The 25,084-nt window shown below is 42.7% G+C and overlaps 1 long non-coding RNA gene across 1 annotated transcript in view; it reads right to left on the bottom strand.

Annotated features, from left to right (window-relative positions):
* LOC146808854 (uncharacterized) overlaps positions 1-25,084 on the bottom strand; it is a 147,823-nt gene that overhangs the window by 10,301 nt on the left and 112,438 nt on the right. The gene's annotated exons all lie outside the window — the stretch shown is intronic.

Raw genomic sequence — 25,084 nt, 5'->3', positions numbered from 1 at the left:
GAATACCGAAAGCATTAAAATTAGGATTTTTCTCAGTTTAGTAGTAGTAAAGTTAGGAGTCCTAACTTTAGGACTCCTAAACTGAGAAACATCCTAGTTTTAAGACTTTCGGTATTCACAGAAGGCATTTAGGAGTCCTAAAGTTAGGACTCCTAACTTCTGTGAATACCGAAGTGAGTAAGTGTCTTCTGTGAATACCAAAATGAGTAAGTGCCTTCTGTGAATATGAAAATGGTACTAAGTTTAGGATTTTGTCTTATGTTAGTTCTGTGAATCGGGCCCTTGGTGTGGCAGATGTGGTGAAAGTAAAACCAAGTCAGTGAAGGATCTTCAGTTTTACTCCTATTACTGAAACAATAGTCCACACTGGCCCCATTTACCCACCCGCACATCGATATTTTAGGTATAGAAGAACATAAATTGTCAGTATCATCATTCATGCGTTGTGTGTTGCTTAAACAATAACCATGTTCACTCCAAACTTTAAGTCTTCTTAATGAATCACAATTTGAGTGTCAATTTTGATTACTGGAAATACTAGCTCACCATTGCTCTGAATAATTTTGTGTTGCTTGTTTGTTATTCAGCATCAGGTATTCTTGTTTGTGTAGTAGTCTGGTCTCAAGTGTTTCTAAAGCTATGATATAATTTATAACCCACTAACTAAGTTTGCTTTTCAATTTATTGCATGCAATACATTCATATTAAACTCCTACAGTTGGAGTTCACCAAGGTGGGAGTGGGACCTGACTTCTGACTCCAGCACAGTTGTCAGTGTGCTAGCCTGCAATTACTAATACCACCATGTTTCCTTCGGAAACTCTGCAGCTTTTGCTTCTTCTGTTAGAAAATGAGAACTGTAGTTCATTGTCTGTTGTTCTACTAAGTTGTTGCAGGCAAAGTAATAGCATCCACCCACCTTAGTGGTCAATACAGTTCCAGACTGCATGAAATAGGAGAGTAGTAGAGCAAGGATAGCACATAGGTATAGCACATGCCTAATTGTTGTTACACACAATTTGCAAGGTTGTGCTAAAAGGCAGAAGTTAAAAGTAACTAGCCCCAAAAACCTAGATTTAAGGCATAAAAAAAGAAAATTCTATATTTATTAATCAAACAGAACAAAAAAAAACTACTCCTTCCACTCACCTCCAACAACTAGTCCACCCCTCTCCCGAAACAAATGAAATGTTCTGTCCCCAACCATTGTCCAACACAAATCAAAATGTCCATTGTCCCTGAAAATGTCCAAACTGCAGAAACCCAACCCTGATCCCAACTCCCACATGCAAACTCTCTCCACCCATAACAACAAACAAGTCCCACCCACCATAATGAAAGTTAAACAAAGGAGCAGAGGGAACTATGCATGGCAGGCCAGGCTCAGGAGTTCACTGAGGTGCCTCTCCATTTCTCTCTGCCGTGCTTCAATCTGCACCAGCCTTGAATGGACACGGTGTAGTAGGGTGCTGTCTGAGAGGAAGTTAGAAGTGTTTGTTTGCTGGCAGGCAGTTGTAAGAAGTTGGCCTGATATATGCTGTCCACTAGTTATAGTGGGCACCTTGTATCAGTTCAAACAACCCCTTATTGGTTATAGGTTAAAGACAACCTTTCTTGAAAGCTATCCTAGTGGTAGCTATGGAGAGCAGCCTTCAGGCTAAGTATTGAATGAATGTAAAGCAGCTTGTTTTACCAGTCTATAATCTCTTGAGTCACTAAATGAAAGATATCCACACCAGGTATATATATTAAATATATGTATTTATTACTAAACACACCCTCCTAGTCAAAACACATAAGTCACACTGCAATAATCAAAGTAAAATAGCACAAATACACTTCAGGCCCTAGGGGGCGAGCCAAACCATATACTAAAATAGTGGTATAAGAACCACAACTTAACTAGATACAAGGCCTAGAGCCTGTAGAATCACTGGGAACCCAAGGAACCACCCAAGGTAGTGACACAGGGGAACCAAGGGGGCCGTGTGCAGTGTGTGAACACAGCCGCAAGCTCCCGTTAGTTTCTATGGGGAAAGTCGCGGATAGAGTTTTAAAGATTAGGGACACTTAGAAATGAGTCTGGACCAAAATCTTTTGGGCTTAGGAAGTTCTAGGGCTAGCACCCATGGGAACACTGGAGTACTCATGTTACCTCACCCAGGGAAGCCGGGTGCATAGGTGTCTTTTGGTGTTGGGTCGCGTCGTCGATTTCAATGGGAGCTGGCGAAGAAGTGCTGCTGCCGTGAAGATTCGAAGTGTCTGAAGAGATCCAAGCCTGGATTGAAGATGAGAAGAACCTGAAAGCAGAGGGGACAGAGTCTGGGTCACTAGCCAGTGACCAGGAAGGCGATGAGCAAATGCCCACCGATGTCAGGTGATTTCAGGTGAAAGAGGCGAAGCTTGACTCTTCAGCCTTGAGGACCAGAAGGCGTCGAGGACAACCAGGAGCTGGATTTGAGCTGTCCCATAAAGGATGTCGAGTACCTCAGCATCGGTGCCTGGATTCGACACAACAAGCCTTGGCAACAGCAACCCATGCAGAAACGAGAAAGATGCTACGGTGCAGACCAGCAAGGTCTGTGGGACTCACCACTTTGTAGGGAGTCTGGGCACATCTAGTGCAACCAGGAAAGCTCAAGGAAATACAAAGTTACCACCTCAGGGACCCACCAGTCAACTGACCAGGGATCGCGAAGAGACCTTGAGATGAAACACAAAATGGCAGCCCACAGGTCACTCGGAATGACCAGGCCGGCAATCTTCGGTGGATTCAGTGCTCGAGGTGGGGGCTGCAAGTTAGAACAAGCACGACTTCAAGAGACGTCGAGAAGTCAATGCACTTGCAAAAGTGCATAGTGATCAGGAGTTCCGGTTCCACTCTACTCACGAGGGCTGCGGGTCTCAGCTTGGACTTGGGTTGGCCTCCGAGACGTCTGGAAATCCTCTTCCTGGGCTGCAAATACTTCTGAGTCTGGCGGGAGGTTCAGAAATGCAGACTGGCAAATTTCTTTGTTGGTGCCTGCCAAGCAGGGGAGTCACTCCTTGAACCCAAGGGAGATTTCTTCAGTCTGCTGGTCTTGAGTAGAGCATCGAAGGTCCAGTATTCAGCTTCAGAGTTTCGTCCACGGTAATCTAAAATCCTAAGGACTGGGGTCCCATACTTATACTAAGGTACGGGGTTGGATTTACTCTGGGGACCTACCTATGGGAGTGTTTGAAAAGAGGGGTAGCTACACCCATTTCCTTTGTCCAGTTTTGTGCCAGAGCAGTGGCTGGAAGCCCCTGAACCGGTTTGAGCTGGACTATGCACAGGGACACCAAATGTGTCCCCAGTGCAGGACTTCAAAGCACTCAGAGAGTGCTCCCATCCAGACCCAATACACATAAGTCTTTCTGGGAGGTGGTTATACCTCCCTGTGACAGGAAACCTATTGTCCAGGCCTACCCTGCCGGAGTTTCGGTCAGCAGCGGTAGGCCAGACCCGTGTCTGTGGCTGCAGCATCCATTTTGTGATGCCGGGGCTCTATTAAGTTTCTACCGGGTATACAAGGGCCGTCATGTCTCTCCCTCTAGAAGGGTGGGATCATACTCCCACACCAGTTACTGGTGTGGGGGATGATTTCAAGGTGACATGTTTCTTTGCAGCCAGTCCAAAGTAAGCATTTACCGTTTGGTTATAATGCACTTAAGAGTATATGGTCAGGCTGCACTACTGACAACCCCAGAGAAGAGATTCCGAAGGCTGCAGAGGGGCTCAGCTCATGCCTGGGCACCCCCTCACATATAACGGAGCACCCTGCCTTCAGGATTGATAAGGCCTGCCATAGGGGTGACTGATAGGTTTGTATGTGCAGTATATGGTGTGATATAGTGAACCTATATCTCGGTAAGGGTTGCATGCACCACCTTACTCAGGCTGCAGGTGTCATTTTGGGTGGCTTTCCAGGGGTAGCCTGATACATGCTTCAGCCCCTGGTAGGCCTCTGGGGGTACCTATGCCCTGGATACATAGTATGCCATATACTAGGGACTTATAAGGGCACCTCAGATCCAATCTGTAATGCACCTAAAGTACATGAAATCATTTTAGAGAGGAAGCAGCTTGGCTGGGGTCCTCTATAGCAGGGTCCCAGCCAGACTAAAGTCGAAAAACAGTGAAACATCAGCAAAAAGTGGGGGTAAACATGTGAAGCAATCCTACTCTCCTACAGCAGCGGCCTGCAGACTGCTGCACTGATGTTGCACATGGGAAGTTGGAGGCACTGGTGCTGGGCCTGGCTTAAATCCAGGAAGGGAATGCTTTCTTTCTCTGCACTATAGGAGAAGGTGAGTGCTGACTGGCAATCATGGAGATAGGTGATAAACATGTTCAATCTATCGATGTTCATTTATAAAGTTCCCATACCTATATAAAATGAGTGTATATTAATGCTAATGCGCTCTCCCCTGTTCCATTAGGAATTTAGCCATCCCGGATACAACTGATACTTCGGCCAAATCTGAGTGCCCAGGGTAACCCTCCTATGTTTTTGTTATAATTGATTACAAAGTCTACATAATACTGATTGTCCAGACATACCTTTATTGTTAGGATAGAGGTCTTTGTTTCAAGAAAGAAGAGTAAAATATCAGGGAAATGTTTTAAGCTCTAGCCCAATTTGACATTTAAACCTGATACAATCAAAAAGACAGTAAATCAGTACTAAAGCTTGACGCTACTATCTATTGTTTATCCAATGTAAGGTTCATTATATAAACATTAAAATCTCTTTTATAAACCTATTTAAAATGCAGTTGTATATGATGCTATACTATTAACTCCAAAGTCTTCACATTATTCTGATTGCAACATTTGAAACCACTTATAAGTGAATACACAGTAAGTGGATACCAGTTGGTCATTGCATATTGTAAATCAATTCCCATCTATAAATGTTTTAAAAGAACTATTTGCACAAAAAAAGGGCAGTGTAACATACTATTGTCTTGATGTAAAAGAGAGGGGAAATCTCGTTATGACCAGGTAAGGCAAGCAAGCATGTTTTGATTGCTTACTTTATTTAATGTTTAGAAACACGTTATAGGTCAACACCCAATCAGTGAAAAACCCTTCACATATTTAGTCGGTGTGCTCATCATTATTGAACATTGAATAACTCTATATCGTAAAGACAAATGACCAAAGATCCAAGGATAATGTGAGTCCCGTCACATCATGCCACATATGCTGAGTCCCCATGTTATGGGATGACAAATATGTCCCCGATATCCCTACAGCCTATGTTATTAGAGCCATCATATTTAAACGTGAACATTAACATGTAGGCAGCACCTCTTTATCGTGTCGATGAATGATACAGTTCCCACATACTTGGTTAATTTTATATAACAAAGGGCATGTAAAGGCTCTTGCTTAAAACACAGCAATAACTCCAACCGTTCCTTTCACATTGATAGGTGAACCACCAATACAATAATACTTAGCCCATAATTCTATAACATAACCCCTTTTCAAGAGTAAGAGTGATGAAACCCGACTTGGAAATTGGATGCCTACCAAACCGAAGGGTATGCAATGACCAAATGGTATCCACTTATTGTGTATTCACTTATAACAATTTCCTGATGTTAAATAGGTTTACAAGAGATATTGTAATGTTTATATAATGAACCTTACAGTTGATAAACAATAGATAGAAGCATCAAGCTTTAGTATTGATTTACTGTCTTCTTGATTGTGTCAGGCTTAAATTCCGACATGGGCTAAAAAATGTAAAAATTACCTGATATTGTACTCTTCCGTCTTGAAACAAAGACTTGTATCATAACAATCAAGATATGTCTGGACAATCCGTGTTATGTAGACTTTTTAGGCACATTTGTCTGTAAAGTAATATATTTATGATACAATGCTTTTTATATTTTTACCAGGATCTCCCTGAATTAATCAATACAAGCAGATGTTCTGAGAAACACTTCTCTATAAAGGACAAAGGTAAAAATGTTTGGATTATAATTAGGGGGTACCTCTTTTCCCTAACATCTGGGATGCCTTGTTTTTGATCAAATATAGTTTTCAATGAAGTGTAGCCTTAAGCATGACATATATAGACTCCCGCAGATCTGTAAATGCAAAGATGACTAATAGTCTAGCATACAAATGGGATTGCTATGTTCTGTTTTCTTCCCTGTTTCTCTCTATCCTGTCAAGAATTGGCATTTCAATTGGATTTGAAATATTATTGTAATACCAATTTGTTATATCAAGTAGGGTAACAAGAATCTCTGGAAATGAATACTGATTTTTAATTTAATATGTGTAATTTATATTAGTAGTCTGGTGCCCGTACAATGAGGGAACCATTGAGTACCAATGCAATGGAAAAATCATGTTTTTCTGTGCTTGCACAATGTTTAATACAAGCACTTATGGATGGATACTACAGTATTTGAGTAATTGGCATTGTGTTTTAAATTTGTCATGTGTATATAATTTTAATAGGTATATATGTGTTTTTTATTTCTTTGTAGCCCTGAAGAAGTCTTGTTGATGTGAATACGTTTTACATCATTAATAAAGAATTTTCAACACACGACATGTCTGAAGCCAGTTTAGTGAACTTGGGGAAAACCAGAAGCAAGCTGTGCTAATTGAATAGTGTTTAAACCAGTGTTTCAATGTACTTACTTTGTTGGATCAGAACAGACTATATTTGCATAATATAACATATAGTGGGTGCCAATCTCCTGTATATAAACATGCACTTCTCATTCACTCATTCTAACATCCATGGACCACTCATGCACTCATTCAATTATGTATCTTCTCATTCACTCATTCTAACATCCATGCACTACTCATTTACTCACTCTAACATCTATGTACTACTCATGTACTCATTCAATCGCCCATGCACTACTCATGTACTAATTCAATCATCCATGCAGTAGTCATACATTCATTCATTAATCCATACTCTACTTATCCAGTCATTCTTACATCCATGAAGCAATAATTCAGTCTATCACCCATAAACCCTTCATGCACTCATTCAAGCATTCATACACCAGCTCATGCACTCATTCAGACATCAATACATTCATCATCAAAGTTCTTTATTCGGTAACTCTAGAAGCTGACCATAAAAGCACAATACAAATACAATGTTATCAAAATCACATCATAATGGATTTACGAATTTAAATTTTTTTTTAAAAGAAGGCAATAACAGAGGCAATGATGAATTAATTTTCTAAAAATTGCAGAGGCAGGAATGCGGAGCGACATTGTCTCAAACCAAGTTTTTTTAGTAAGGAGATAATCCAACTCCTTCCTGCAATACAATAAAACGTACAAAAAAGCAGTATGTCTATAGCTGACTGTATAGAGACATCGTCGCATGGGCATTTACTTAAAACTCTCGACCAATCGTTTTTTTCAGGGAAACTTAAGGATGTATATAAAATATCCAGTCTAAAACGTGTTAGCAAAAATCAGTCATAATCATCAGTAATTAGCAGAATATACGGTTGAATATTTGGAGTTGCCGAAGTGATGTGATGTGCTTGAACCGAAGATTTTTTCATTTTGGTTGTTGTTCTGATATCACTCAAAAGGCGCAAATTATTAGCTTTAAGTTCTTTCCTGGGCACATTGCACATAGTGTGTGGTTCATTATAGTATTCTAAGTGGCCTAGTTTAGAGAGAAATGTTTTGACATATTCTAGCCATCTTATTTGCTTAACCCCATTAATCCCCAGGACATCTTTCAATATGTGGGGGTTAAAAACAGTCTCATCAACAGTCCAGACTCTATGCCAGAAAAGGATGGGCTGGATCTTAATCGTATCCTCTAAATATGGCATGTCCAATACCAAATGGCAAATATAAGTTGAGGTACTATCCTATACTGCCAAAAGAAACCTGAAGAACATATTTTCTGTGACCTGTAGAGAGTTTACATTGGCATAACTCCAGATTCCAGCTCCATAGGTGGCAATTACTACACACTTTGCCCTATAAATCTGTAACAGTTCCATCGAGGAATGTCTTCTTAGTTTTCTGCTGAAGTTTCATAGGGCTGCCAGAGACTTAATGAAAAGCAGCCTTCTGGCTTTAACAGCATGGGTCCAGGTTCCTGATTGATGAATACAATCCCCAAATAAGAGAACATTTTTGTAGGCTCTATTACCTTTGAATAAATAGAGATAGTGTTAGTTTTCTTATTAGAGCCTGCTCCACAGTTGATAGCAAATGTTTTTGAGCAATTGATAGTAAGGCCCAACTTTGACATAAAATTAGCAAAAGTATTAACAATCCTTTGGCGACCAAGCGGCGTACTGGACATCAATATATTATCCATGTACTCATTCAATCATTCTCACACAGCCCATTCAATCATCCAATCATCCATGCACCACTCATGAACTCATTCAATCATCATTCCTACTCCAATTTATTCATCCATGAACCACTCATCCACTCACTATAACATCACTGCACCATTCATGCACTCATTCTAACATCCATACACCACTAATACACTTACTGAGACATCCATGCACCAGTTATGCACTAATTCAATCACCCATGCAACTCCGATGCACTCATTCCTTCAAGCAACCTCATCACTCAGCAACTCCACCCCAACCATCATCGAAAGCGATGACCCCAACACCGCAGCCCGGACCCTGCACAGATGGATCTCCGACAGCGCCAACACCATAGTCCCCCTCAAGAAAAACAAGAACACCCACACCAAGAAAGCCAGAGGGTTTACCACCGAACTTCGAGAGTCCAGACGCACTTGCCGCCACCTCGAAAAGGCATTGAGGAACACCAAATCCACAGAAGCCTACAACAACTTCAGAGCCCACCACCAACTCATCAGAAAAACGAGGAAAAAAGTGATTGCAGACAGAATTTCAACTCACGCACACAACAGCAAAGAACTCTTCAACATCATCAAGGAGTTCGCCCAACCCACCAGCAAGTTCACCGACATCCCTCCCTCACAAGACCTCTTCGACAAACTCAGCACCATTTTCCACCACAAAATCAAGAGCATCTACAACTTCGACGAAGACAACCAACACACTGAACCCTCACCAACCACCCGACACCCTGAAGGCAGCGATCAACAACTGGACAGCCCTCACCACCAAAGACACACTGAAAACAATGAAGTCAATCCACTCCAGGGTCCCCACAGACCTATGACCACCCAACATTTTCAACAGAGCCACCGACACCATCGCACCCATGCTCTGCCACACCATCAACCGCTCCCTGGCAACAGCCATGTTCCCCGATGACTAGAAACACGCCAAGGTCAACCCCCTCCTGAAGAAACCCTCGGCGGACCTCACCGACCTCAGAAACTACAGACCCATCTCCCTGCTCCCATTCCCAGTGAAAGTCATCGAGAAAGCCATCAACAGCCAACTCACCACATTCATCGAAGAGCACAACATCCTCAACTCCTCCCGATCCGGCTTCAGAAAAAAACACAGTACAGATACCGCCCTCCTCACTGCAACAGATGACACCCGCACCCTAATGGACAAAGGAGAAATAGCAGCCCTCATCCTCCTTGAACTCTCAGCGGCGTTCAACACATTTTCTCACCGCACCCTAATACGCAGACTACACGACGCAGGGATCCAAGACAAGGCCCTCAACTGGATCTGCTCCTTCCTCTCTGGCAGAATGCACTGGGTCAGACTCCCCCCTTTCCTCTCCAACCCTATACTTACCACCAGCGGAGTCCCCCAGGGGTCCTCCCTCAGCCCTACACTCTTCAACATCTACATGGATCCACTCGCCCCATCATCAGACCCTACCGACTCAACATTGTGTCATACGCAGAAGACACCCAACTCATCCTCTCCCTATCCAACGAACCCAATACCGCCAGACACAATTTTCGAGAAGGCATGGAAGGTGTCGCCAAATGGATGAAAAACAGCTGCCTACAACTAAATACCAACAAAACAGAAGTACTCATCATGGGCCCAAACCCCAATGCATGGAACAACACCTGGTGGCCCCCCGCCCTCGGAAGCCCGCCCACCCCCACGGACCACGCACACAACCTGGGAATCATCCTGGACTCTGAGCTCAATATGGACCGCCAGATAAACTCTGTCTCGTCCTCCTGCTTCCACACCCTCCGCCTCCTACGTGAGACCTTTAAATGGATCCCCCTCGAACACAGCAAGACCGTCACTCACGCCCTGGTCACCAGCAGACTCGACAGCAGCAACGCACTCTGTGCTGGAATAAACAAAAACCTCACCCGCAAGATACAGAACATCCGGAACGCCGCCGCAAGACTGGTCCTCGACCTGTCAAGACACTGTCACATCTCCCAGCACCTGCACACACTCCACTGGCTCCCCACCGAAGCTAGAGTCGCCTTCAAGATGCTCACCCATGCCCACAAGGTCCTCCAGACACCGGACCAGCATACCTCAATAGCTGACTCAAATTCCACGCACCCCAGAGGACCCTATGATCTGCCCAGCTCTCCTACACTGTGGTCCCCTGCACCAGAAGGACCAGAGCAGGAGGCCGCTCCTTCTCCTTCCTCGCAGCCCGAGCCTAGAACGCCCTGTCGCTCCACCTCAGACAGACATCGCTCCCCATCTTCGCAAGAAACCTCAAAACCTGGCTATTCAACAGAACCTCCCCTTGATAGACTGGAGCCTGCTAACACCACCCGCCTAGCGCCTTGAGACCCCTACGGGTGAGTAGTCACGCTTAACAAATGCCTGACTGATTGATTGAAGCAAACACTACAGAAGCACATATTTAATCAAACATTTACCAGTAATACAACCATTCAATAATTCATCTACCACTCATTCTAACATCTATGCACTATTCATGCACTCATTCAATCATCATTGCACTACCCATGCACTCATTCAATCACCCAAACTGCATTCCTACGCCTACTATTTAAACCATGAACTACTCATCCACTCAATATAATATCCATGCACCATTAATGCACTCATTCTAACATCAGTACTTTACTCATACACTCATTGAATAATCCATGCACCAGTGATACACTCATTCAATCACCCATGCAACACTGATGCACTCATTCAATCATGCAAACACTACAGAATCACTCATTCAACCATACATACACCAGTGATACAACCATTCAATCAATCATCCACCACTCATTCACTCATTCTAAAATCCATGTGCCACTCATGCACTCATTCTAAAATGCATACACCACCCACTCATGCAGTTATTCTAACATCCATTAACCAGTCATTCATTCATTCATTCATTCACCTATACCCCACTCATTCTTACATTCAAGCACCACAAATTCCGACATTTAATTTCCCATGCAATACTCATGCAGTTATTCAATATACATGCACCAGTCATGCACTCATGCAATCACCCATGCATCACTCATGTATTCATTCACTCATCTGTACACAACTCATTCAGTCATTCCTATATTCATGCAACACTAATGCAGTCATTCAATCACCCATGCATCACTCATGTACTCATTCAATCATCCGTGTTCCACTCATACACTCATTCTAATGTCCATGCACCTCTCGAGCAGTCATTCTGCTATGCACTCATTCAACTATTTATGCACCATGCTTGCACTCATTATAACATCCATGCACTGCTCATTCATTGACTGTAATATTCATGTACCACTCATGCGCTAATTCAATCACCCATGCACTACTCATGTACTAATTCAATAATCCATCTAGTAATCATGCACTTATTCAATCATCTATGCACCACTCATGCAGTCATGCAAACATACATGCACAACTAATGCACTCATTTACTCATTAATGCATTCATTCATTTATCCATACCCCACTCATCCAGTAATTCCTATATCCATGCAGCACTAATACAGTATTTCAATCACCCATGTAACACTCATGTACTCATTTACTCATACATACAGTATGCATGCACTCATTTAAGCATTAATGCAAGACTCATGCACACATTCAATCATCCATGCGTCGCTCATGCACTCAGCCAATCATCCATGCACCACTCATGCACTCATTCAATCATCCATGCACCACTCATGCACTCGTTCAGTTATACAAACACTACAGAAACACTCGTTCAATCATGCATGTTATGTTATATAAATTCATAACACGTGCGGCTACTCATTAGTGTCCCGGCGCGAAACCAAAGAGGGTAATGCAATGGGCTTCAGGTGAATAGATGAGTTTTCAATTTTTTCTTGAAAACAACTGGATCCTGGGAGGTGCGCAGGACAGGATGAAGAGCATTCCATGCAACCGCCGCTTTTACTGCGAAAGAGCTGCCCCCTATCATCTGACGCTTCAAATGCGGGACCTGGGCATAACATAGGGCAAAGTGCATGCAGGAACATAAAAGGAGAAACGCCTCTGTAAGTAAAGAGGGCAACCCCCATGAAGCGCACGGTGGGCCAAAATCAAGACTTTAAACTTCACTCTGTCCACCATGGGAAGCCAATGAAGAGAGCGCAACTATTGATGCACACTGTCCCTAGCCGACAGCCCAAGTAGGAGTCTGGCTGCGGTATTTTGTATCACCTGTAACTTCTTCAACAGTTAGCCCGGAACACCGGCATAAAGAGCATTGGCGTAATCCAGCCGAGACAAGATCAGCGCACAGGTGACCGTTGTGAGATGTTGGCCTGGTATATGCAGTCCACTAGTTATAGTGGGCAACCTGTACCAGTCCAAACAACCCCTTATTGGTTATAGGTTAAAGACAACCTTTATTGAAAGCTATCCTAGTGGTAGCTATGGAGAGCAGCCTTCAGGCTAAGTCTTGAAGGAATGTAAACCAGCTTGTTTTACCAGTCTATAATCTCTCGAGTTCCTAAATGAAAGATATCCACACCAGGTATATATATAAAATATATGTATTTATTACTAAACACACCCTCCTAGTCTCTTTATGAGACTAGAGGTCAAAACACATAAGTTAAACTTCAAATATTACAGTACAATAGCACAAATACACGTCAGGCCCTAGGGGCGAGCCAAACCATATACTAAAATAGTGGTATAAGAACCACGACTTAACTAGAAACAAGGCCTAGAGCCTGTGTAATCGATGGTACCCCAAGGAACCACCCAAGGTAGTGACACAGGGGACCCACGGGGGCCGTGTGCAGTGCGTGAACACAGCCGCGAGCTCTCGTTAACTTCTATGGGGAAAGTCGCAATTAGATTTTTAAAGATTAGGGACACTTAGAATTGAGTCAGGATCAAACCCTTTTGGACTTAGGAAGTTCTAGGGCTAGCACCCACGGGAGCACCGGAGTACTCATGTTACCTCACCCAGGGAAGCCGGGTGCATAGGTGTCTTTTGGTGTCGGGTCGCATTGTCGATTTCAATGGGAGCTGGCAAAGAAGTGCTGCTGCCATGAAGATGCGAAGTGTCCGAAGAGATCCAAGCCTGAATCCGAGATGAGAAGAACCCGAAAGCAGAAGGGACAGAGTCTGAGTCACTAGCCAGTGACCATGAAGGCGATGGACAGATGCCCACCAATGTCAGGTGATTTCAGGTGAAAGAGGTGAAGCTTGACTCTTCAGCCACGAGGACCAGGAGGTGTCGAGGATGACCAGGAGCTGGATTCGAGCTGTGCCACAAAGGATGTTAAGTGCTGCAGCCTCGGTGCCCGGATTGGACACAACAAGCCTTGGCAAGAGCAACCCACGCAGAAACAAGCAAGATGCTTCGGTGCAGACAAGCAAGGTCTGAGAGACTCACCACTTGGTAGGGAATCGGTGCACATCTGGAGCAACCAGGGAAGCCCAAGAAATTCAAAGTTACCCCCTCAGGGACTCACAAGTCAACGGACCAGGGATCTCGAAGGGACCTCGAGATGAAACACAAAATGGCAGCCCACGGGTCACTCGGGGTGACTAGGCTGACAATCTTCAGTGTATTCAGTGCTCAAGGTGGGGGCTACAATGCGCCCAAGCATGACTTCAAGAGATGTCGAGAAGTCAATGCACTTGCAGAAATGCATGGTGACCAGGAGTTCCGGTTCCACACTACTCACAAAGGCTACGGATTTCAGCTTTGCTCTCTGAGACATCTGGAAATCCTCTTCCTGGGCTGCAAATACTTCAGAGTCTGGCGGGAGCTTTGATAATACAGACCTGCAAATTGCTTTGTTGGTGCCTGCCAAGCAGGTGAGTCACTCCTTGATCCCCGAGGGAGATTTCTTCAGTTCTCTAGTCTTGAGTAGAGCGTCGAAGTTCCAGGATTCATCTTCAGAGTTTCGTCCAGGGATATCTAAAGTTCTGGTTACAGGGGTTCCTTACTTATACCTAAGGAAGGGGTTGGACTAGCTCTGGGGACCCACCTATGGGAAGGTTTGGAAAGAGGGGTGGCTACAGCCATTTCCTTTGTTCAGATTTGCACGAGAGCAGGGGCTGGAAGCCCCTGAACCGGTTTGAGCTGGACTATGCACAGGGACACCAAATGTGCACCCAGTGTAGGACTTCAAAACACTCGAGCGCGCCCGACCAGCCCCAATACACATCAGCTTGTCTGGGAGGTGGTTACACCTCCCTGTGACAGGAAACCGCTTGTCCATGCCTCCCCTGCCGGAGTTTCGGTCAGCAGCAGGAGGCCAGACCCGTGTCTGTGGCTGCAGCATCCATTCTGTGATGCCAGGGCTCTGTTAAGTTTCCACCGGGTAACCCATGACTACCATTTATTTCCCTCTAGAAGGGTGGAATTCTACCCCTACCACCAGAACTGTTGGAGGTTAGGATTCCAAAGCATTTGACATCAAACACATCATGCTTCTGTGCAGCCATCCCAAAGTTAGCATTTACCGCAAGGTTATAATGCAGTTAAGAGTATATGGTCAGGCTGCATTACAAACAGTATCACAGAAGGGTCTCAGAACGCTGCAGAGGGGCTCTGCTCATGCAAGGGCACCCTCTCACATAAGAACCAAGCACTCTGCCTTCAGGATTGATAAGGCCTGCCATAGGCGTGACTTATAGGTTTATATGTATGTATATATATAGTGATATACGTAACCTATATCACAGTAAGGGGTGCATGCACCACCTTACCCAGGCTGCAGTAGCCGACCTGTGGTGTTATTTTGGGTGGCTTCTCAGGGGTGGCATATTGCATGCTTCAGCCCCTGGTAGGCCTCTGGCATACCTATGCCCTGGGTACATAGTGCACCATATACTAGGGACTCACAAAGGTACCTCAGGATCCAACCAATGGTGTACCTAAAGTAGATGCAATCATGTTAGAGAGGAAGCAGCTAGACTGGGGGCCTGAATAGCAGGGTCCCAGCCAGACTAAAGTCGAAAAACAGTGAAACACCAGCCAAAAGTGGGGGTATACATGTGAAGCTGATCCTACTCTCCTACAACCGCTTCTTCTAAACGTTTTAAGCAGGCCAAAGCAACAGCTGGTCAGCTTCTTGATATGTATTGAGAAGGAAAGATCTTCATCAAACCAAACCCCCAAGTTTTTTGCTGGCTTTCCTGTTGAGGTCGGTAGAGGGTGCTCAGGAGGCCAGAGCTGCTCTCTGATATTAAGGGGAAATTTACCAAATAGCAGGATCTCTGTCTTTTCTTCATTGCACTTGAGCTGTGCCTCCGCCAGCCATTTAAAGAAAGATGATAGGCAATGTTGGACCGAAAGTACAGAGTCTGCATCTTTGTCCCAAGTGAAAAGCAGCTGAGTATCATCAGCATATAGCCTGCACCTTAGCCCCCCACTCCTCTGTCAAATATATCAGAGGAGTAACAAAGATATTGAATAGGAGAGGACTAAGGGAGGATCCCTGTGGGACTCCCGTTGTTACTAGCTGAGGGGAAGAAGAGGACAGTGGAATCCAGATCTGCTCAAAACGCCCTTCCAGTAAGGATCAAAACCAGTCCCACACTGTACCCGATAAACCAATCTTTGTCAGACGTGAGAAAAAAGAAGTGAGTGCGTGACTATATCAAACGTCGCCAAGAGGTCAAGCAAAAGCAGCGCAGCCCTCCCGCCGGTGTCCAGACACTCCCGGATGGCCTCCGCCACCTCAACCAGCACTGTTTCTGTGCTGTGGGACGCCCGGAACCCAAATTGAGCTGGATGCAGGGCCGCCTCCTTTTCTACAAAATCGGTGAGTTGTTTATTAACCACCTTCTCACACACCTTTGCCAGAGCAGGAAGGAGGGAGATAGGCCTGTAATTCCCCAATGACTGTTTTTTCAGGAGTGGCAGGATCTTGGCCTCCTTTCAAGCTGGAGGTACCACCACTTTCTGGAGGGAAAAATTAATGATGGAATGCACTTCTACATTTGTGACCTCAACAACCGCTGCCAGTATCCTAGCGGGACAGGGGTCCGAAGGTGAGCCCGACTTTAGACCTTTAAGAATTTTGAGACATTCCAGAGGATCGACTGGCCTGAACATTGACAGAGAATGACCTGTACCAACTGATTGACACTCCAAAGGTGCCTCCATACTGATGCTGCAGGAGGTAAATGCTGCTTGAATAGCAAGGATTTTATCCCTGAAGCAGCAAGTCCTTCACTAATTCAATCATCCATGCTCTACACATGCATTCATTTATTCATATATACCCCCACTCACCCAGTCATTCAATCACCGATGCAACACTAATGCAGTCATTAAATCATCTAAGCACCACTCATGCACTCATTCAAGCATTGATTCGCAACTCATGTACTCATTCAATCATCCGCACACCACTCATCAACTCAATATAACATCCATGCACAATTTCATGCACTCTTTCAATCATTCATTACCACTCATGCGTTCATTCATTTATCCAAACCCCACTCACCCAGTGATTCTTACATCCATGCAGCACTAATACAGTCTTTCAATCACCCATGTAACACTCATGTACGCATTTAATCATACATACACTATGCATGCACTCATTTAAGCATTAATGTACAACTCATGCACACATTCAATCATCCATGCATCGCTCATGCACTCATTTAATCATCCATGCACCCTCATTCAATCATCCAAATAGCATTCCTAATCCTTCTTTTTCAATTACCCATGCACCACTGATGCACTCGTTCAGTTATACACACACTGCAGAAGCACTCGTTCAATCATGCATGTACCGGTCATTCACTAATTCATTCATCTATGCTCTATACCTGCATTCATTTATTCATATATACCCCCACTCACCCAGTCATTCAATCACCCATGCAACACTAATACAGTCATTAAATCATCTAAGCACCACTCATGCACTCCTTCAAGTATCGATTCACAACTCATTCACTCATTCAATCATCTGTGCACCGCTCATCAACTCAATATAACATCCATGCACAATTCATGCACTCTTTCAATCATTCATGCAACACTCATGTACTCACTCTAATATCCATACCCCATTCATACACTCATTGAATCATCCATGTCCCAGGGATACACTTGTTCAATTTCCCAAGCACAACTAATACAATGATTCAATCATGCAAACACCGCAAAAAGCACTCATTCAATCATGTATGCACCACTCATCCAGTCATTCTTACATTCATGCTGCACTAATGAAGTCATTCAATCACCCATGTAAACCTCATCTGCTCATTCAAATATCCATACACCACTCATGTGCTCATTCAAACATCAATACACAACTCTTGCAAACATTCAATTATTCATGCATCACTTATGCACTTATCCAGTCATCCATGCACCACGCATGCACTCATTAAATCATCCAAACAGCCCTCCTACTCCTAATTAATCATCCATGCACCACTCATCCACTCAATATAACATCCATGCACTATTCATACACTCATTGAATCATCCATGCACCAGTGATACACTCATTTAATTACCCACGCACTAGTGATGCACTCATTTAGTCATGCAAACACAACAAAAGCACTCATTCAATCATGCATGCATGAGTGATACACTCATCCAATCATCCATGCACCACTCATACATTCATTCATCTATACCCCACTCAGCCAGTCATTCAATCACCCATGCAACACTAATGCAGTTATTCAATCATCCATCAACCACTCATGCACTCATTCAAACATCAATATATAACTCATGGACTTATTCAATCATCGGTGCACCACTCATGCACAGATTTTGAAATCCATGCAACTCTCATGCAGTCATTCTAACCTGCATGCACCACTCATGCACTCATTCTAACATCTCTTCACCACTCATTTAAGCATCCAATCACTACTCATGCACTAGCACCTATGCACCATGTATGCAGTCATTCAATCATCCATGCAGCACTTATGCATTCATTCAATCATCCATGCACCCCTCATGCACTCATTCATTCATCAATACACCACACATGCACTCATTCAATCATCCATGCAAAACTCATACACTCATCCATGCATCACTCAGGCATTCATTCATTCATTTATACACCACTCATTCCTACATCAATGCCACGCTCTGTTCTGATTCAACAATCAATATGCCTCTTAGTCAATCATCCATGTACATTTCATGCACTCATAAACTTATTCATACAGTACTAATGCACCTACTTACAGTCACAGATACACTTATACAACAACTCCTGCTAATACATATATATACACACACACACATACAATTAATATTTTTGGAACCATGAAAAGCAGTTCTAAGAAGAACCTTTTTTACCCTTTTTTGGAATTGGTATTCAAATTTTGTTTAGCACTTTCTAATTGTTTATATTTTTTTCAAACAGCAATGCCAACAAGAAAACTAATAAAGTCTAAACAGAAACTCAAAATATCTTGCTGTCTCCACAATAACATATATACTCTGCTTTCCAGCTCTCAAAGTTTTATTGCAATCCCCCCAAAAATAAAACAATTGTTTCATTCCTTTTAAACTTCAGGATATTGTCTCACAACTTCTTCTAGCACTGTTTCGCCTGGAGCAGGTGGTGCTGATCTTAAAGTATATGATTGCTTTGCATCTCTGTTCTTCTGTCTTCAGTGCTGAATGATGGTAAGTTTTCAAATGGTACAGTATACTAGTAGTTTCACATGAGTCCTTTTTATTAGTACCCCTTCAAAAAGTGTTTTTGCAAAGGGTGCATTTTACATATTTGGCTACAGTTTTGGACTTCCCTGATGGAATAGTAAAAGATTCTCATGCCATGCTTTGTTTCTTCCTGGGTGGTCCATCTTCTTCGATACCTTCGTTTTGATTTGAGAACAAAGCCAAGGACATTATTCCTACCAAAGTCTCCACTCTTCCTACAGAACATCTCCAAAGGAAAAATGAAATCCCAATGGAATCTTCAAGATTCAAAAAGAGGTGGGCACCTTCCTATCAAAGTTAATGAAATGTGCCTCAACCAATCATTTCTCTTCTTTTGAAGGTCACATGACATTTGTGATTATTCTCAGTGACAGTGTGTTCACCGAAATGAAAAATAGAAATAAAAAGTAGTTGTCATTAAAACTAGTCACAGAAAGGAAAGTTTGGGACTATTGTAGTAAATACATATACTTCAACTTCTTTGAAATACACATATGAGTATTTTACACTTTGTCAAACAAAACATGCTCTTCGCGTTGCTGACGTCATCGTGACTTCATGTTTCCGTGAAAACTTGGAACATGAAGTAGAAGTGGGTTTCTATTTAAGTCATTACACATACACATCTTTTAAGACCATACGACTAAACAACTCAAATTTCGATTTAACTGTATCTATATATGTTTCAGACTTTGCCAAAAACAAGCGCTTTTCGAGATTACCGACGACGTCGCAATTTCTGATGTCGCTGCGAAAATGGAAAAGATCAAGTGAAAGTGGCTTTCTTACAAAAACATTACATACACACAACATTTAGGAACATAGTACTAAAGAAGAAGTGTGTAAGAATAAATAAAATATGTCTATGTATGTGTTTCAGACTTTCTCAAATCACGTGCTCTTCGCGGTGTCACTGCGGTGATCACGAAGACATTGCGACAAAAAAAATCAGTTATTGATTCAGTAAAAGAAATACCAACTGATACCTTATTAAAAGGAGCATCACTACATGACTGATAGATATTGACGATGGACTATGCCCCTTGCTGTGCCAGCAACAATGAAAGTCACTGTGCACATTAACAGCAGGTTTCAGTCCAGTGACCTAAATTCCCTAGATTCATGTGGTGACACTCCTCCAGGAGGATGGATGGCAACCCATTCAGGGCAGTTATTTTTCGGAAGAAATTTATTGATTTAGCCAAATTTCGTGCTACAAAGAATCTGCATTTCTGATGCTGTTCCTGCCTATATAAGGATATTATGCTCCAGTGGGGCATTTATAATCCATCTATAATGTGATTTATGAATGCGCAGTTATTTTCATTAGACGTTCATAGTAAAATGTTTCACGTTAATATGACGTTCACGAATAAAGTATAAGGACTGAGAATGCTTTAGTTCGTTATATTTTTGCCATATTTTGTATTCCCCAACGACATTGCTTCTTGTGATTTTTAAATGCAATCAAATCAGAATGATGGTGTTAACTTTATTTTGACAAAAAGCATTGAGGAAGGTAAACTCCCTGAAACACGTCTGCTTTAAATGAATGGAGTGATGAATTTAGGTAGAGAGCAGCTCAGCAACACTCTGAATCTTCTCACCTCAAATGTCATTTTTTCTAGCAATGTTTTAAAGCATACAATTAGCACAGTGCTACCCACATCGAGCCAGCAAGGGACAACTTATACATTGCCATTTATACAGCAAAATTTAGATTTTTCACAGCCTGGTGGGCAGAAATTCTGGATTTTATTAAGGACATGGTGTCAGGATCCCTAATGTGAGCCCCAAAGCGAATCGCAAGGAACTTAGTTCAATAGGCGTTTCGTTTTCGAATGGGCTTCAATGGTCGAGTTTGTGGCATGCCCGCAATTCCAAGATGGCCGCTCAGCCGCTGGGGTCTGCGGTCTAGTTGTTTACAAATCCAGAGAGACGATGTGACGCGCGCACGCCTGAAGTAATGCGCACTTCACCAAGACATTTCCTCAGAGAAGACGTGTTCGAGTGTGTTCCCAGTTCTGAAGTGAATTTTTTGAGTAAGAAGCTTTCCAGAGTAACGCTTGAGAGTAGTTCCGAGTCAAGAAACCGATACTTACCGAAGAGGTCAGAAAAGCCGCTAGAGTCCGTAGTGGGCTATTTACCGGGAGTCGAGTACGGAGTCACCTCGTCTCTACAGGGAAAAAACGAGTGAAGACTTCAGCCGCACCTGAAAAGAAAACCGAAGAAAGCTAAGTGAATTACTGATAGATTATTCGTTCACATTAAAATGTAAGCAGTGTTTGGTTACGCAATAAGTTTAACACTTACCAAGGTCAGCAGAGATCAGCATACAGAGACCTGTAACAGAAAATGAAGATCATTATAGGATTTACTGAGAAACGGTTCCTAAGGAAAAATTAATAGACAATACCAACAGTTAACTAGGGAAGTAAGGAGAAAGACTTACCAGAGTTATAGCAGCTCCGCAGTAACCTAAGGAGAGGAAGCAAACAGGAAAAGTTAAAAGCACAAAAGGCTTAATTTAGAAGACAACAGTTTTTAGAATAGCAAGAGGCAAGAAAAGAAAGAAGAGAAATCACGAGAAGAAAGAGAAGGCCACACACAGAAACATTAATGGTAGGTTTAAAAGAGAAAGAGTTAGAAGATGTTTAAAAACAAAGAATAAATAGGTATAATAAAAAGATATATGTTTTACAGATAATTAGTGACATCAATAACAAGAAAGAAGAAAAGGCAGAATTGAACAGGAAGAGAGGCACAGAGTTCAGGATTCTGGGTAGGTAGAAAAATCATAAGAGAAGAGAAGAAAAGAGACAGAACAGAGTAGAGAAGGAATAATAATTTGTTGTGTGCTTAGTTACCCTTAGGAGTCTTCAGAAGGCAGAGTGATAGCTGAAGAAGAATTCCAGATAGGAAAACCAGAAGGTCCAGAACCAGTCTCTTCTATCGTTTATTATTTTATCCAATTTCCCCCTTCCCCCTTGCTGATCAGTTAGAGCCAAAGACATTTCTTGGGGCTGAGTGATTAGTAGTGGGAGTCGGGAAGCTAGCGACTTCTGTTCCTGTGCAAGACAACGGTAACCAGCGAGAAGCTGAAGGTGAGCTCTGACACACGGAGGCCAAGATTATGCAAATCTCCTTTATTGCCACAGCTCAGCAGTAACAATGAAGAAAATATAGAACTTCAAACAACATTCCAATTCACTATATATTCCATGAACTTGCAGCCATCTTCCTTCTTTGTCGGGTGCTGTGAACTAGAAGAAAACTTATAAAAAACAATGCTTCGTACTTGATGTGTAACAAATAACTGCTTTCTAAGTAATTCCCAGACCTCTTAATCTGGAAGAAAAAAGACACAATAGGTCAAAAGGTAAAACCTTAGGCAGGGTTTATAAAAAGAGGGATAATCTTGGCCTCCATGCTCTCAATAAAATCCAGATTTTCTGCCCACCAGGCTGTGAAAAATCTAAATTTTATGGCACGACACGGAGGCCAACATTATTCAAGTTTAAAGTGAAGCAAGCACATTATCAATCACATTATTAATTGGTCTGAAATAACATTTCTTAAACATGCTTGCATTAGACCAGTCATCGGCTCTAAGGATATCTTGTAGTCCTCCACCTAGCATAAAATCTTTAGAAGCAGAAGCGCCTCTGACAGAGTGCGCACCAAAAATAGAAACATCACCACTCTCACTCATCACTTCTTTAACCCATCTAGCAAGCGTGGGAAAGAAAACTGCATTATGAGGGAATCTGTGTGAAATCAACAGTTGGAGGATTAAGAACTTGCATGCTTCTCATAATCTTTTTTGTTAAAAGGGTTTGTCCAACTGAGACACCATAAACTAAATATGGTTTTGCTTTTTCTTTTATCACATTGTTAGTAGAGTGACATGACGTTGGTCTTGAAGAATGCCATGAAACTTTGGTCATCCGGGCAGAAACATGTTGACCTAATCAGATAGGGAACATCCTTACCCCTATCGTCACACTGTTTTTTAATACTGCCCAAGGGGATACTTATTAAACAATTTTCACCTTATGAGATAGTTTTAATTCACTTTTGTTATTATTTTTGCACTCTGCCCCTCACTCACATAAAACATTGGAGTGTAAAACACCTCACGCTCCTCTCCTGAGGGAGAGTTGAAACCCACACAGTGCACCTTGCGGGCACTGTGTGCAAGAGGGAACCCAATGATGAAGCATGTCACCCAAGGGTGAGTGAGGGTTCTTGTCTTTAAAAAGCATATGCCTTTTTAGTTTCATTCTTGTACATTCATATTCACATTCTAGTTAGGATACCATCCGGTTATCTTTTGTGTGTATTATATAGTGGAGTGGTACCATGGATGGTAATAATTCCCCCGATGGAGACCTTGTTGTGAAATAGTACACCATAAACAAAGTCATGACCTGCAGCTATTGCTGAGCTATAAACATTAATAGTTCTATAACTTAGTCCAGAAGCGAAAAGTTCCGATAGGTAGTTTACTACGTGTACTAAATCAGTTGAAAGTGGTTCGTAGTGTCATTGAAGACACCAGCGAACCCATTTATTCCAAGCCAGTCAATATGCCTTTCTTGTTCCAGATGTGAACAGCAGTTGAACATGGGTCAGTCGGTCCTAAGAGTCCAGATTAAGACATCTGGGAATTACTTAGAAAGCAGTTATTCGTGCCACATCAAGTTCGAAGCCTTGTTTTTTTATGAGTTTTCTTCTAGTTTGCAGCACCTGACAAAGAAGGAAGATGGCTGCATGTTCATGGAATATATAGTGTATTGGAATGTTGTTTGAAGTTCTATACCCACCTCGCCGCCAAGACATGGAACACCCACCCCATCTGCCTGCGGCAGACCGAAGACCTTCTGACCTTCAGAAGACTTCTCAAGACCTGGCTCTTCGAACGGTAGCAGCTTCCCCTTCCCCCCCTCTTCATTGTTACTGCTGAGCTGTGGCAATAAAGGAGATTTGCATAATGTTGACCTCCGTGTCGTGCCATAAAATCTTTAAGCATAGGATTAACAAAGTGCTATCCATGCCGAGCTGTAAAATGGCTAAAGCCTTTTACCACTCCAGGTCCAGTATTATAGCTTTGGATTGGTATAATACCATCAAAGCCAACCTGGAATGCATAAAGGCAACCCTTGACACATATTTTGCTCTTGTTAGAGCTCTTCAAAGAGGTATAGCTTTGTCCGGACACAAGGGAGCACACAGTATAAGTCAAAACAGTGCCCTTTCAGGCTTAGAGTGCTGAAAAAATTATGCAAAATAGGAAGCAGAAAACTCTGGGTAGTTCCAAAATTTAAGTGGCGAGAAGCTCCTATACAGAGCACCCTGCAACACCAGCGTCACTCTGAATCTACTCACCTCAGATATCTGTTTCCTAGCAATGTTTTTAAACATAGAAGTAGCACAGTGCCATTGATGCCAAGCTAGAAAGGGTCAAGGCCTTTTGCTATTTATATAGCAACATTTTTAAGCATAGGATTAGCAAAGTGCTATCCATGCAGAGTTGTTTATTGGCTAAAGCATTTTACAAATCCAGGCACACTTTTATAGCTTTGGATTGGTAAAATACCATCCGCGCCAACCTAGAATGCATAAAAGCAACCCCTGACACATGTGTCGCTCTCATTAGAGCTCATCAGAGAAGTATAGCTTTGTCCAGACACAAGGGAGCATCCAGTATAAGTCAAAACAATACCCATTCAGGCTTAAAGTGTCAAATAAATTATGCAAATTAGGAAGCAGAGAACTCTGGGGAGTTCCCAAATTTTGGTAGAGAGAAGCTCCTATGCAGAGCACCCTGCAACACCAGCGACACTCTGAATCTGCTCACCACAAAGGTCTGTTTTTCTGGCAAAGTTTTTCAGGTTAGGATAAGCACAGTGCCATCCATGCCGATCTAGAAAGGGACAAAACCTTTTGCCAATTAGACAGAAAAAATATTTAAGCATAGGATTAGGAAAGTGTTATCCA

The sequence above is a fragment of the Triturus cristatus genome, chromosome 7 (genome assembly GCF_964204655.1).
Source record: "Triturus cristatus chromosome 7, aTriCri1.1, whole genome shotgun sequence".
Lineage (NCBI taxonomy): Eukaryota > Metazoa > Chordata > Amphibia > Caudata > Salamandridae > Triturus > Triturus cristatus.
Note: the sequence above shows the minus strand (reverse complement) of the source record. Positions and strands in the feature narration are given on the sequence as shown.